The sequence below is a fragment of the Phoca vitulina genome, unplaced genomic scaffold (assembly GCF_004348235.1).
Source record: "Phoca vitulina isolate PV1807 unplaced genomic scaffold, GSC_HSeal_1.0 scaffold6, whole genome shotgun sequence".
In the NCBI taxonomy this organism is placed as follows: domain Eukaryota; kingdom Metazoa; phylum Chordata; class Mammalia; order Carnivora; family Phocidae; genus Phoca; species Phoca vitulina.
The window spans coordinates 66304217-66320058 of NW_022589709.1; the positions used below are offsets into that span (position 1 = coordinate 66304217).

The following is a 15842-nucleotide window of genomic DNA, read 5'->3' on the forward strand; positions in this document are numbered from 1 at the left end:
TTGTGATTTCGACTTGATTAGATTTTAGTTCTTTTATTCCTCCAGAAAGGGCTTCTCCAGTGTCTTCTATGCTTTTTTCAAGCCCAGCTACTACCTTTATAATTGTTATTCTGAACTTTAGTTCTGACATCTTACTTCTATCCATACTGATTAGGTCCCTGACAGTACTGCCTCTTGTTCTCTTTTTTGAGGTGAGTTTTTCCGTTTTGTCATTATTGCAGAAAGCGGTTGCTTTTCTATTTGTAGAGTTGCAGCAATTCTTAGTTCTCTGGTTGAGTTCACAGGTGTTCAGAATGATTTGGTAGCTATCTAGCTGAATTCCTGGGACCAGACAAAACTAAGGTCTACTACTGCTCTGCCATCTTGGATTTTCCTTCTGTATGTTGATCTTGTGTCTGCAACTTTACTGAATTTGTGTATCAGTGCTGGCAATTTTTTGGTAGAGTCTTCCAGGTTTTCTTCATAGTATATCATGTTGTCTGCAAATAGTGAAGGTTTGACTTCTCCCTTGCCAATTTGGATGCCTTGTATTTCTTCTTCCTGTCTGATTGCTGAGGCTAGGACTTCCAGTACTGTGTTAAATAACAGTGGTGAGAGTGGACATCCCTGTCTTGTTCCTGACTGTAGAGAAAAAGCTCTCAGTTTTTCCCTATTGAGAATGATATTAGCTCTGGGTATTTTATATATGGCTTTTATGATGTTGAGATATGTTCCCTATATCCCTACTTTTTTGAGGGTTTTTATCAAGAATGGATGCTATACTTTGTCAAATGCTTTTTTTGCATCTATTGGAAGGATTATGTGGTTCTTACCCTTTCTTTTATTCATGTGGTGTATCATGTTGATTGATTTGCGAATATTGAATCACCCTTGCAGTCGGGGAATAAATCCCACTTGACTGTGGTGAATGATTCTTTTCATGAAGGGATTCGATTTGCTAGTATTTTGTTGAGAATTTTCATATCCATTTTCATCAGGGATATTAGTCTGTAATTCTCTTTTTTAGTGGGGTCTTTGTCTGGTTTTGGAATCAGGGTAATGCTGGCCTTGTAGAAAGAGTTTCTTCCTTCCATTTCTGTCTTTTGGAACATTTTGGAAGAATAGGTATTAACTCTTCTTTAAATGTCTGGTAGAATTCCCCTGGGAAGCCATCTGCTCCTGGAGTTTTGTTTGTTGGGAGACTTTTGTTTACTGATTCGATTTCTTTACTGGCTATTGGTCTGTTCAAGTTTTCTGTTTCTTCCATTTTTAGTTTTGGTAGTTAATATGTTTCTAGGAATTTATGCATTTCTTCCAGATTGCCTAATTTGTTGGCATATAATTTTTCAAAATATTCTCTTATAATTGTATTCCTGTGGTGTTGGTTGTTATCTCTCCCTTTTCATTCATGATTTTAACTATTTGGGACCTTTCTCTTTTCTTTTTGGTAAGACTGGCTAGGGGGTTATCAATTGTATTGATTCTTTCAGAGAACCAGCTCCTGATTTCATTGGTCTGTTCTACTGGTTTTTGTTTGTTTCTATATCTTTTATGTATGCTCTAATCTTTATTATTTCCCTTCTCCTGGCTTTAGGCTTCATTTGTTCTTTTTCTAGCTCCTATAGGTGTAAGGTTAGGTTGTGTATTTGAGATTTTTCTTGCTTCTTGAGGAAGGACTGTATTGCTATATACTTTCCTTTTATGACTGCTTTTGCTGCCTCCCAAAGGTTTTGGACTCTCCTGTTTTCATTACTGTTTGTTTCCATCTATTTTTAAAGTTTCTTCTTTAATTTCCTGGTTGACCCATTCATTCTTAAAGAACATAGGATGTTCTTTAACCTCTGTGTATTTGTGGTCTTTCCACATTTTTTCTTGTCATTGACTTCAAGTTTCATAACATTGTGGTCAGAAAATGTGCACAGTATAATCTCAGTTTTTTTGTACTTGTTGAGGTCTGATTTGTGACCCAGTATGTAATATTCTGGAGAATGCCCCATGTGCACTCGAGAAGAATGTGTATTCTCCTGCTTTAGGATGAGATGTTTCGAATATGTCTGTTAAGTCCGTCTGGTCCAGTGTGTCATTCAATGCCATTGTTTCCTTGTTGATTTTCTGCTTAGATGATATAGCCATTGCTGTAAATGGGGTGTTAAAGTCCCCTCCTCTTTTTTTTAAATTTAATTTTATTATGTTAAGTCACCATACATTACATCATTAGTTTTTGATGTAGTGTTCCATGATTCCTTGTTTGCGTATAACACCCAGTGCTCCATGCAATACGTGCCCTCCTTAATACCCATCACTGGGCTAACCCATCCCCCCAGCCCCCTCTCCTCTAAAACCCTCAGTTTTTTTCTCAGAGTCCATAGTCTCATGGTTCGTCTCCCCTTCCGATCCCCCCCTTCATTTTTCCCTTCCTACTCTCTTCTTCTTCTTTTTTTTTTTTAACATATAATGTATTATTTGTATCAGAGGTACAGGTCTGTGATTCATCAGTCTTACACAATTCACAGCGCTCACCATAACACATACCCTCCCCAATGTCCATCACCCAGCCACCCCATCCCTCCCACCCCCCACCACTCCAGCAACCCTCAGTTTGTTTCCTGAGATTAAGAATTCCTCATATCAGTGAGATCATATGATACTTGTCTTTCTCTGATTGTAAAGTCCCCTACTATTATTGTATTATTATCAATGAGTTCCTTTGTTTGTTATTAACTTTTTTATGTATTTGGGTCCTCCCAAGTTGGGCACATAAATATTTACAATAGTTAAATCTTCTTGTTGGATAGGACAGAACCCTTTATTATGATACAGTGCCCTTCTTCATCTCTTGTTATAGTCTTTGATTTAATGTCTAGTTTGTCTGAAATAAGTATGGCTACTCCAGCTTTCTTTTGGTGTCCGTTAGCTTGATAAATGCTTCTCCATTTATCCCCTCGCTTTCAATCTGCAGGTGTCTTTAGGTCTAAAATTAGTCTCCTGTAGGCATCATATAGACTGATCCTGTTTTTTATCCATTTAAATGTAGAATGATTATTGATAGGTATGAATTTAGTGTGTTGTATTACTTGTTAAGTAGTTGTTTCTGAAGATTTTCTCTGTTCCTTTCTAGTCTTTTTCGCTTTAGTCTTTCTTGCCCACTCAGAGTCCCCTTTAATACTGCTTTTTAAAATTTTTATTTATTTTTGAGAGAGAGAGAGCGGGTGGGGGGGGAAGGGTAGAGGCAGAGGGAGAAGCAGGTTCCCCGCTGAGCAGGGAGCCTGTACGGGACTTGATCCCAGGACCCTGGGATCATGACTGAGCCGAAGGCAGATGCTTAACCTATTGAGCCCCACCCAGGTGCCCCCCTTTAATATTTCTTGTAGGGCTGGTTTAGTTTTGTTTGTCTGGGAAACTCTTTTTCTCTCCTTCTATTCTGAATGACAGCCTTGCTGGATAGAGTATTCTTGGCTGCATATTTTTCTCATTCAATATATTGAATATATCCTGCCACTCTCTTCTGGCTTGCCAAGTTTCTGTGGAGAGATCTGCTGCTAACCTTATTTGTCTTTCTTTGTAAGTTAGGGATTTCTTTTCCCTTGCTGCTTTTAGGATTTTTTCCTTATCTCTGTATTTTGCAAATTTTACTACTGTATGTCTTGGTGTTGGCCTGCTTTTGTTGATTTTGATGGTAGTTCTCTGTGCTTCCTGGATATGGATATGTGTTTCCTTCCCCAGATTAGGGAAGTTTTCAGCTATAATTTCCTCAGGTAAACCTTCTGCCCCTTTTCCCCTCTTTTCTTCTTCTGGGACTCCTATGATATGAATGTTATTACACTTTATGGAGTTGCTGATTTCCTTAAGTCTACATTTGTGATCCAATATTTTTCTTTCTCTCTTTTCATATTCATTATTTTCAGTAATTTTGTCTTCTATATCACTTATTCATTCCTCTCCTTCTTCCATTCTTGTGGTCATTACATTCAGTTGGTTTTGCATCTCACTTATAGCATTTTTTTTTTTATTTTGGCCTGACTAGTTTTTAGGTCTTTTATTTCTGTGGTAAGGGACTCCCTAGTGTCTTCTATGCTTCTCTCAAGTCCAGCTAGTGTCCTTACGATTGTTGTTTTAAATTCTGGATCATGCATGTTATTTATATCTATTTCAGTTAGATCCCTGGCCATGACCTTTTCTTTTTTGGGGATGAATTCCTCCATCTTGTCATTTTTGTGTAGGTCTTTGTCTTCTTCTCTGTGTTAGGAAAGCCTGTTATGTTTCCTGCTCCTGAGAGTAATGGTTTTAGTAAGAAAAGGTCATAAACTGTCCAGGACCTGGCGATTCAGAAAGTGTTTCTGGTATATGCTATGTGTACTCTGCTGCTGTGTTTTGGCTGCTCTTTTCCTCCAGTCAGTCCTCTGCAGAATTTCTCCTTGCCTGCAGTGGGGAGTGTTTGCACTTTGGCCAGAGTGTGGTCAGTTTTAACTAGGTGTGCTCTGGGCTGCTTGTTAAAAGAGACCTGATGCTCTTTCCATTAGAGCTGAAGCTTTGCAGCACTCTGTGGTCAGCAGACTTGGTGCATGTGGGGGGCTTTGGCTGGTCTTCTGGGTGAGGGGCCTGCTGCTCTGGTTCTCAGGTACACTTGGCCTAGTAAAGAAGCACATGCAGAGTGCAGGAGGCAGGGCTTAGCGTAAGCAGCCTGTGCCTCCACTGTTGGTGCTGTGCTGCTTACTGGTGTTAGTTTATACTGAGAGCCTGGGGAGGGAAATAACGCCAACCCTCTCCCTTGTCTCTGAAGAGGGGTTTGTGCCCACCACTGTCCAGGAAGCCCTCACAGAAGAGTGAACAGTCTCCCCTCATGTGTCCCAGGCCTCCCTCAGATCCCTGCCTTCACCATGTCTGTGCCTCTCTGGGCTGTCTTCCTGTCCTGCAGCACAGTGCACCTGTGTTCTATCCCAGGGAGGCCGGCTGAGTTTTGAAACTCTCAACTATAGAGGGACCTGGTATGTGGCATACCTGCACTCGTGCTCTCGGGGAGGGTCTCACTCTTCTGGGGCTGGTACAGGTTTGTCCCAGAAGGGCAGTCGCACCAAAGCGCAGGAGCTTGGAGTTTGGAGTAAAATGCAGCAAAAAGCCAGTGTCCAGGTTAGCCACCCTGGTGTCTCTGCACCTATGCTGAGAGTCAGGGGAAGGTAATGGCATCTGTGGGCTCTTTTGTCCTTGGTGAGGTAATGCCACCTCGTCCAGATGTGCTCCAAGAAGGGGAACCGTCTCTTCCAGTGTATTCGCTTTCTCTCTCATGCCTCTCTCGGTGATCACCACTACTTCTCCTCTGCAACACCCACAATCCTTTTCTCCCCCACATCTCGTCTCTGCACCTTCCACAGTGTGGCCTCTTCTCTCTGCCTAGTTGTGTAGTTTGCTCTTTCAGTCCTCAGATCGATTTCTTGGGTTTTCTGAATGATCCAGTAGTTATCTAGCCATGTTTGAGTGATGAGGCAAGCTTAGGATTTTTTTTTTCAAAATTGATATTATTACAGCCAAAACAGTGGAATTAACTGTACATAATAAACTATTATATATATATATACACACACACACATATGTATGCATATACACACATCACACACACACATTTTAAGTTATAGGGAATAAAGTTTATTTTGGCAGATAGTGTTAAACAAAATTAAAGTTGCATACATTAGTAACATAACTCAACATCCTTAATTTGGTATAAGTTTGACACATTTTCTTGTTTTCCTGTGTTCTGCTAAATCACCATAACTGATTTATAAAACTGATATGTTGAAATTTAGCTTTACTGTTTTTGCTTATGCTCAGATTCCAAACAAAACTTTTTGTAAGCTTCTTCTGTCTCTGGGTCCATCTCATCATCATTATCATCCAAGTATGGATCCTCCCTATGTTTTAGGTATATGGTGTAAGGTATATTTTATATCCTTTTATTTTGTGAGTTCCTTGATTGATACTTTATAGAAATATTAATTTTTACTGCTTTTGTGTTTCCTACACGTTCATACTGTCATTTTTGGTCTTTCCTTTCCACTCAAAGAGTCCCCTTTAGTATTTCTTGCAGGACTCCTTTAGTTTTTGTTTGTCTGGGAAACTCCATCTCTCCTTCTATTTTGAATGAGAGCTTTGCTGGATAGATTATTCTGAGGTGCAGGTTTTTACCATTCAGCACTTCACTTTTTTTTTTTTTTAAATAATCTCTATACTCAATGTGGGACTCAAACTCATGACCCTGAGATCAAAAGCTGCATGCTCTACCTAGTGAGCCAGCCAGACGCCCCTCCCATTCAGCACTTTGAGTATATCATGCCACTCCTTTCTGGCTTGGAAAGTTCCTGCTGAAAAATCTGCCAATAGCCATATGGGGTTTCCTTTGTAGGTAACTATCTTCTTTTGTCTCACTGCTGTATTTATTTATTTAAAGATCTTATTTATTTATTGGAGAGAGAGAGCGCAAGTGAGAGAGAGAACATGAGCATGGGGGAGAGGGAGAAGCAGGCTCCTGCTGAGCAGGGAGCCTGATGTAGGACTCGATCTCAGGGCCCTGGGATCATGACTTGAGCCGAAGGCAGACACTTAACCAACTGAGTCACCCAGGCGCCCCACTGCTATTTTTAAAAAAAGATTTATATATTCATTTGAGAGAGAGAGAGAAGAGAGGGTATGCATGCATGTGCACCCAGGGAAAGGCAGAGGGAGAGAAAGAGGCAGAAAAGCAGACTCCATGCTGAGTGTGGAGCCTGATGTGGGGCTCGATCCCAGGACCCTGACATCATGACCTGAGCCAAAATCAAGAGTTGGATGCTTAACTGACTGAGCCACCCAGATGCCCCATGTCTCTCTGCTTTTAATATTTTTCATTATCACTATATTTTGCCATTTTCATTACAATATGTCTTGGTGTGGATCTGCTTTTGTTGATTTTGTTGGCGGTTCTCTGTGACTCCTGCATCTGCATATCTATTTCCTTTTCCAGGTCAGGTAGTTTTCAGCTATTATTTTTTAAAATAAATTTTCTGCCCCATTTTCTCCTTCTTCTTCTAGGACTCCTGTAATAACAAATGTACTATGTTTGATGGAGTCACTGAGTTCCCTAAGTCTGTTCTCATTTTGCATAATTCTTTTGTCTCTCTTTTATTCAGCTTGATTACTTTTTTTTTTTTTAAGATTTTATTTATTTATTTGACAGAGAGAGACATAGTGAGAGCAGGAACACAAGCAGGGGGAGCGGGAGAGGGAGAAGCAGGCTTCCCGCGGAGCAGGGAGCCCGATGTGGGACTCGATCCCAGGATTCTGGGACCATGACCTGAGCCGAAGGCAGACGCTTAACGACTGAGCCACCCAGGCGCCCCCAGCTTGATTACTTTTATTACTCTTTCTTCCAGGTCACCAATTCATTCCTCTGCTTCTTCCAGCCTGCTGTTTATTCTATCAAGTATGTTTCTCATTTTGTTTATTGAGCCATTTATCTCTTCTATGTTATTCCTTATCTCTGTGTTAATAGTCTCACTAATGTCCTATACTCTTTTCTCAAGCCCAGGGAGTATCCTTATGATTGTTGCTTTAAATTCTCTATTAGGCATTATTACTGATCTCTTTTTCACTTAGATCCCTGGTGTGGTCTTGTTCTGTTCTTTCATTTGGGACAAATTCCTCTGTCTTCTCATTTTGTCTAAGTCTCTGTGCTTGTTTCTTTGTGTTAGGAAAGTCTGCTATGTCTCCTGTTCTTGAGAGTAATGGCTTTATGAAGAAGAGGTCCCTGCAGTGTAATGTCACCTGTTCCCTAGGGCCTGGTGCTCTTGAGAGTATATCCATTGTGTGCTGCATGCACTCTGCTTTTGTGTCCTGGCTGCTTTATCGGGTCAGTCGTCTGCAGAGGCTCTCTTTGCCTCTTGTGGGCAGTCTTTGGTCCCTGGCCTGAATGTGGTGAGTTTCAAGTAGGTGTGCTCTGGTCTGCTTGTGAAATGAGACCTGTTGGGGCTGTACCACTGCCACCAGAACTGAGGGTCCCAAAACTCCCACATTAGGAGATGAGGTGTGAGCATGGGTTTGGGCCAGTCTTCTGGGGGAAGGGCCTGCCGTGCTGGGACTGAGGCAGGTGTGACTGGGAGGGATGGCTCCACCAGTGCGTGGGGGTGCGGGGCTTGGTGTAAGTTAGGTGGCAACTGTCTGTGCTGGTTCCTGCAGGTGGCCCTGTACTTATGCTAAGGGGCAGGATGGGAAATGGTGTCTGTGAGTTCTTTTCTTCCGGGAGGAGTCTCATCATGAATGCTGACTCTCTGTGATATGCTCTGAGATGAGGAACTAACCTCATCATGTGTGCCCCAGGTGCTCTTCAGATCACTGTTCCCATGCTGTAAGTCTGCAGAGTGTTTGACCTGCCTTTGCTCTTACAGCAGCCCCAGTGTCCTCCGGAACTCTCTTAGAGCCAAGCATGCTGACCTTTAGAACTCCAGGCTTTAAGCCTGGCTGGTTGGAAGAACTCAAGAAATTCGGGCCCTCCTGCTTTCTAAGCCAATTGCTATGGGGATTCATTTTCCCGTTGCCTTCCACTGTGTGTTAGCTTGTCTCTAGTCCTTCTCTGCGACCATAGCTCCCTCCCCACTGCAGTGGCCACAATCTGTTTCTCCCAAACTGCGTCTCTGCACTTCCTACCTTCTTCAATGTGGTCTCTACCTTTAGTTGTGGAGTTTGTTTTGTCAGTCTAAAGGTCGATTTCTAGCATACTTAAGATGACTTGATAGTTACCTAGTTGTATTCATGGAGCGAGGTGATCCTAGGGTCCTCCTACTCTGCCATCTTCCCCTGTCTCAAGAATCCAGTTCTTGGGGCGCCTGGGTGGCTCAGTCAGTTAAGCATCTGCCTTTGGCTCAGGTCATGGTCCTGGGATCGAGTCCTGCTTAGGGCTCCTTGCTCAGTGGGGAGTCTGCTTCTCCCTCTCCCTCTGCTGCTCCCTCTGCTTGTGTGCTCACTCTCTCATGAGTGTGTTCTTTCTCTCTCTCTCTCTCTCTGTCAAATAAAGAAAATCTTAAAAAAAAAAAAAAAAGAATCCAGTTCCTTTATTAAGCTGGAAATACTTGTGCAAAACTGTAAAAAATGCTGTTCTTCTCACTACTTGGGAGGGGGTGGGAATTAGCTGTTTTTCTTAAAGGTATGTTATCTATATTAAGATGTAATAGACTTTGAGTTTTTATTTTTAATGAATTAATAAATAAATATTTTAGAGCATTAGTTTTCTTTTTTTTTTTTTAAAGATTTTATTTATTTATTTGATAGAGACACAGCGAGAGAGGGAACACAATCAGGGGGAGTGGGAGAGAGAGAAGCAGGCTTCCCGCTGAGCGGGGAGCCCGATGTGGGGCTCGATCCCAGGACCCTGGGACCATGACCTGAGCCGAAGGCAGACGCTTAACGACTGAGCCACCCAGGCTCCCCTAGAGCATTAGTTTTCATATGATCTAGGAAATATCAGTAGATATATCCCATATAAACAAAAGCCCCTTGGGGCCTCTTGATAATCTTCAAAAGTATAATGGAGTCTGAGGACAAAAATGTTTTAGAATCGAGTGTTAGAACCGCATACTGTGATGCAAAATTTTGAGAAGGAAAGTATGTGATAAGGCATTTCATTGGATATTGAGTTAATGCCAGTTCTTTGAATTACAGTAGTATATTACATATTGACAAAATTAGTCACAAAGTATTTGGAAGTTATTTTGTGCTGTAGGACCTAAAATGTTGCATAAAAAGGAGAAGAAAAAAATGATCTCTGTTAGTCTTTAAATTAGCAAAAGCCACCACTTCCTCCAGACACTTTACTGCCATCTAGTGGAACGTAATAAATCCACAAATCTATTAGGACAGTAGTGTGAATGATGCCCCATAGAATTCTGTAGTACACTGTTGGTTGTGGCAGCTTTGAATATCAACTGGAAGATTCCATGCGATTGGTTCTCAGCTGCCTCTCAGATCAAATTATGAGACCAAGAAGTTTGAGAACCATGGGCATGAGCAAAGGTACAGAGATGGGATTGAACACAATGGGTTCACAGAGCAAAAATATAATCTGAGTAAAGCAAAAATTTGCATTTGGAGTAGTAGGAAATTAGGTTTTCAGGCAGAGTAGAATCACACCATTGGAAATGTTGAGATCTGAGGTATAGGTGGTAGGGAGTCATTGAAGGTTCCAGAGCACTACCATGTAGAAATAGTTTAGGAAGCTCAGAGGAATAGTGGTTGCCAAGACGGATGGGGGGCGGGGATGGGGGGGGTAGATGAATGCTGGATGGTTGGGTGGGCACGTGGATGGCCAGCTAGGAGCAGGATGGTTTTCAGAACAGGAGACCAGAAAAGAAGTTACCAAGTGTCTTGATACAGCCTCTCCTTGGTTGTAAGTGTCAGAGGGGACAGGAGAATAGGAATGACCTATCAGATAATAAACATTGAGTCTAGATTTTAGACTGGAAAAATAGAAGTCTCAGTGAGAGCCTTTGGAGTTTTTTAATTTTCTAAGAGGAACACTGACACAACTGCTTTATTCATGAGAGAGAGGTGAGGTAAAGTCTGATTTTCAGATAACTAGCATAGTTTAACACACCAAGATCATCCTTTAATTAAAGAAAAGTTTTACTCTGCTGCCCTCTTCTGGATATTAGGTAATTGCCTAAATAATTCTTAAACTGGTGGTCAATTAGTGTGGGAAGAATTGCCACTGAAATGCAGGAACTTAGCTGCAAAAGAAGGAAATCAAGGTAAAATGTAAAAAAAGAAATGATGGCAAACCAAAAACCGTACAAACTTAGAAGTATTTTACCAACTTTTATTTGAAAATTTCTAACCTATGGAAAAGTACAATGAAAAACCATCTAAGTTTCAGCAATTGTTAATATTTTGCAAGATTGCCTCCCTTTGTCTCTCTTTTTTTCCTTTCCATTTGAACAGCTTTACAAGAATAAGATTTTTCTTTTTCTTTTATTTTTATTGTGTTAATCACCATACGTTACATCATTAGTTTTTGATGTAGTGTTCCATGATTCATTGTTTGCGTATAACACCCAGTGCTCCATGCAGAACGTGCCCTCTTTAATACCCATCACCAGGCTAACCCATCCCCCCACCCCCTCCCCTCTAGAAGCCCCAGTTTGTTTTTCAGAGTCCATAGTCTCTCTTGGTTTGTCCCCCCCTCTAATTTCCCCCCCTTCATTTTTCCCTTCCTACTATCTTTTTTTTTTTTTTTAACATATAATGTATTATTTATTTCAGAGGTACAGGTTTGTGATTCAACAGTCTTACACAATTCACAGCGCTCACCATAGCACATACCCTCCCCAATGTCCATCACCCAGTCACCCCATCCCTCCCACCCCCCACCACTCCAGCAACCCTCATTTGTTTCCTGAGATTAAGAATTCCTCATATCAGTGAGGTCATATGATACATGTCTAAGAATAACATTTTTCTATGTAATACCAATATCATATGCAATATCATGAATATATAGTCCATATTTAAATTTCTCCTATCTCAAATATGACTTGTTTTTAAAATTGGATCAGAGTTCACGCATTGCATTTTGTCTATTTTAATCTGCTCTAATTAGTCTACCCATGCTTTTGTTTTTCATGACATAAAACATTTATTTAGTTAGTTAGTTAGTTAGTTGGTAGGCTCCACACCCAGTGTGGAGCCCATTGTGGGGCCTGAATTCCCGACCCTGAGATCAAGACCTGAGCTGATGTCAAGAGTTGGACACTTAACCAACTGAGCCCCAGGTGCCCCAAGACATAAAACATTTATGAAGAGATCAGACCTGGTGTCTTGCATAAATGTTTTATATTCACCATTTTTCTGATTGTTCCTCATAATTCAACTTGGACACTTTTGGCAAAAGGTAGACTTTTAATTTTGATGGTACAGATCCTTATAATATATATTATATATAATGTGTACTTACTGCATTGCATCAGGAGTCACATCATTTCGGTCTGTCCTGGTAACGCGATGCTACATGTGAGCACTTTTTAAAAGTGACAACAGACCTCAACTGGAAGATAATAGTTTCCCATTATATTTTTAAGTAATCTCTAGAGTGATGCTCTGTGGCCATGAGAGGGTCCTTTTTCCCAACCTGTCACTCAGTAGTTTCAGCATCAATGAGGATTTTTGCCTGAGTCCATTACTACACTAGAGTTCATGAAATGATGTGTTTCTAATTTGATCCCCCTTTCTGTATTTTTAGTTTTTTTAGGGTATTCTTTTGTAAAGAACAGTTTTCTTTTTCTCATTCTCTGCCCTGTCATAATCACTGTTGGCTCTTGGATCTTTTTTTTTTTTTTCCCAGCATATTAACATCATTATCCTGTTTGATGATCAAATTGCCCCAAATTTGTTCTGTAGGAGCCCTGTTAAGCTATATCCTTTTGACTTGCCCCATTAGGCTTATGTTTTAGGCTCACTTTCTATTTTATTGTTCCAGATCTGGAACTAGTTATTTATATAAGGAGCCCTGTTTCTTTTCATTTAAGGTGTCAGCCTTAGACGCCAAGCTTGAGAAGAGAGGTGTGCTCATTGTTACTAAAAACTATATTTTAAAAACCATGAGTTCGGGGTGCCTGGGTGGCTCAGGCGTTAAGCGTCTGCCTTCGGCTCAGGTCATGATCCCAGGGTCCTGGGATCAAGCTCCCCATCGGGCTCCCTGCTGCGCAGGAAGCCTGCTCCTCCCTCTTTCGCTCCCCCGGCTTGTGTTCCTGTTCTCGCTGTCTCTCTCTCTGTGGTCGAATAAATAAATAAAATCTTTAAAAAACAAAAAAACCAAAAAAACCATGAGTTCATGGCCAATTGAAATTTAATAACGTTTGATTTTCCCCTACCTTCTCCCATTCATATTTATATCTTCCTTCTCCCACAGTGAAAACCCTGTTTCTCAGTGGCATCAATATATTTACTTATTCACTCTGTCCTACAGTATGCAAAATGCTTTGAGAATTAAGACACTGCTACCGAAACCAAATATTTATTTGCTTTCTTTAGTTCTTGAATATATCCCACTAAGAATATACAGTCAGAAAACTGTTCTCATCAGTCACTTAAGCTATAAATATTTTAGTTAAGTTAGAAATCAGCTATATTTTTTTAGTCAGTAATTTCTCCTTGCCATTTGGTTCAACAAGCCACGGTTGAGTCTGTTTCAGCCCCTGCCCTAGTCAGTGAGGGCACAGAAATAAATAAGATACTCTTCCTACAGCTGCAAAACTCATAGTCTCTTACAGAAGAAATGTAATTAAAAGATTATAGCCCAGTGGGGGAAGGATGAAAAAGTTTAGTTATGGCTGCCAAAGCATTACAGGAGAGAATCATCTGACTCAGCATGGGTAGGGGTAACTTTCTAGAGGAACTAAGAGTAAGTCTTGAAGAATAAGTTGGAGTGAATCAAGTGAAGAGAGGGACAGAATGTCCTAGTAGAGGAGTGTGATGATAAAAGACACCATTCCCTGTGCTGGGAAATAGCAATGGCTGGGAAGTTGTCTTGGTCTTGAGAAGGTGATAGTCCAGGAGATGAGAGAGTTGAGCAGAAGTCAGACCATGAAAAGAACCTTGTAAGCCATCTAGACTACTTCCCTTCACTTCTACATAAGTTTTTTTAAATGACATATAGCAGTGTATTAGTTTTATAAGTACAACATAACGATTGATATATGTATACACTGCAAAATGACCACCACAATAAGTTGAGTTAACATCTATCACCACACATAGTTACAATTTTTTTCTTGTGCTGAGAGCTTTTAAGATCTACTCTCAGCAACTTTCAAATATACAATATAGTATTGTTAGCTGTAGTCACCATGTTGTACTCAATACTGTACATTCCTAGGACTTATAGCTGGCAGTTTGTACCTTTTAACCACCTTTACCCATTTTGCCCACCTATAACCCCCAACCCCTGGCAGCCACCAATCTGTTCTATGTATCTGTGAGTTTGTTTTTTAAGATGCTACATATTAGTGGATCATACCATCTTTGTTTTTCTCTGACTTATTTCACTTAACATAATGCCCTCGAGGTTCATTGATGTTGTTGCAAATGATAGGATTTCTTTCTTTTTCACAGCTGAATAACACATACACACACACACACACACACACGCACACCACATCTTTATCCTTTCATCTAATTGATGGACACTTGGGTGGTTTTTATGTGTTGGCTATTGAAAATAATGCCGCAGTGAACATGGGAATGTAGATACCTTTTTGAGATAATAATTTCATTTCTTTTGGATAAATACCCAGCGGTGGAATTAGTGGATCATGTGGAAGTTCTGTTTTTAATTTTTTGAGGAAACTTTATATTCTTTTCCACAGTGGCTGCACTAATTTACATTCCCCTAGGTGATATCTCCTTGTGGTTTTAGATTTGCATTTCCTTCATGATTATTGATGTTGAGCACCTGTTCATGTATCTCTTGGCCATTTGTATGTCTTCTTTGGCAAAACTATTCAGATCCTCTGTGCATCTTTTAATTAGATTGGCTTTTGCTATTGAGTTGTGAGTTCTTAACATATTTTGAATATTAACCCCTTATGAGATACATGACTTGCAAAGATTTTCTCCCATTTAGTAGGTTGCCTTTTCATTTTGTTGTTTCTTTTGCTGTATAGAAGTTTTTAGTTTCATGTTCCACTTACTAACTTTTGCTTTTGTTGCTTCCACTCTGGTGTTCTATCCAAAAAATTGTTGCCAAGACCATCATCAAGAGTTTTTATCCCTGTGTTTTTTTTCTAGGAGTTTTACATTTTCAAGTCTTATATTTGAGTCTTTAATCCATTTCGAGGTAATTTTTATGAGTGATGTAAGATCAGTGTTTGGTTTCATTATCCTGAAAATTGTTACCCAGGTTTTTCTAGCACCATTTTGAAGAGTTTTTTTTTTCTCTTACTGAATATTCTTGACTCCCTTGTCAAATATTAGTTGGCTGTATATGTGAGGGTGTATGCCTAGGCTCTTAATTTAGTTCCATTTGTCATTGTATCTATTTTGATGCCAGTACCATACCATTTTGATTACTATATATATTTGCATTTCCCTGATGATTAATGATTTTGAGCATCTTTTCATGTGTGTTGGCTATCTGTAGATGTTATTTGGAAAAATAACTAATCAGGTACTCTGCCCATTTTTAAATCATATTGTTTGTTTTTTGGTGTTTAGTTGTATGAGTTCTTTATATATTTGGATATTAACCCCTCATCGTATATATCGTTTGCAAATATCTTCTCCTATTTAGTAGGTTGCCTTTTTGTTTTGTCGATGGCAGCCTTCACTGTGCAGAAGTTTTTTAGTGTGATATAATCCCAATAGTTTATTTTTGCTCTTGCTGCCTTTGCCAGAGGAGAGAGAACCAAAAAATACTGCTAAGACTGATGTCCAAGAGTTTACTATGTTTTCTTTTAAGATTTTTATGGTTTAGCTCCTGTGTTTAGGTCTTTAATCCACTTTGAACTTATTTTTATATATGGTATAAGAAAGTGATTGTTTTATTCTTTTACTTGTAGCTGTCCAGTTTTTCTAACACATTTATTGGGGAGACTGTCTTTTCCCCATTGTGTATTCTTGACTCCTTTGTCATAGATTATTTGACCATATAAGTGTGGCTCTATTTCTGGGCTCTCTGTTCTCTTCAATTCAGCTATGTTTCTGTTTTTGTGCCAGTACCATACTGTTTTGATTACTACAGCTTTGTAGTATAGTTTAAAATCTGGGATTGTGATAATTCTAGCTTTGTTACTCTTAGGATTGTTTTGGCTTCTCAGGGTCTTTTGTGGTTTCAGATAAATGTTACGGTTCTT

The 15842-nt window shown here is 40.0% G+C and overlaps 1 long non-coding RNA gene across 1 annotated transcript in view; it reads left to right on the forward strand.

The window, feature by feature from the left end:
• LOC116632420 overlaps positions 1 to 15842 on the forward strand; it is a 48990-nt gene that overhangs the window by 16159 nt on the left and 16989 nt on the right. The gene's annotated exons all lie outside the window — the stretch shown is intronic.